We start from the raw sequence: 647 nt of genomic DNA on the forward strand, positions 1-647 counted from the left end.
AAAGGACGCTCTGGACACCGGCTATGAGCCATGGTGCTCACGTGGCTGACATTAGAGTTTATGAGAGCCTGCTGGACCAGCTAATGAACAAACACTATTTCTGAACAATTTACCTTTGTCATATCAGTTCAGGAATATAAAAAAAGACATATCACAAGTTATTTAATTTCTAATCACTTGTGTTTCGATGTGCACAGTTAGTAGTAGGTCTAGTATCATTTTATTGAGGCATCTAAACAGCAGCAGGTATCGTTTCTGGCTCATATGGGACAGTCTCGTGGTACCGTGGCACGTTCAGAAACAAACTTTGTGCTCTTTAGATTCCTCTATAAAATTATACAGTGTACACATCGCAAAGCAACACAGCAGAAAACAATGTGTGATATTTCTTCTTTTATTTTCCTGGGAAGAGTATTTTACAAAGGCCTCGATTGTTCAGAAAGAGTGTTTGTTCATAAGCTGATCCACCCTGCCCTCATTGACTCCAATGTATTCCATCAACCTCCATGGCTGCAGTTTGTCACCAAGTGCGATGAATCTGCTGTCTGGAATTGCTGGATAGAGAAAATGACGTAGATGACCTTTCCTTAATTTATCTACCTTGATATAACAGCAGCACGGTGGTGACGTCAATTTTACTGCAGTGG

This window comes from Nannobrachium achirus (genome assembly GCF_963921795.1).
Source record: "Nannobrachium achirus genome assembly, chromosome: 9".
Taxonomy (NCBI): Eukaryota; Metazoa; Chordata; class Actinopteri; order Myctophiformes; family Myctophidae; genus Nannobrachium; species Nannobrachium achirus.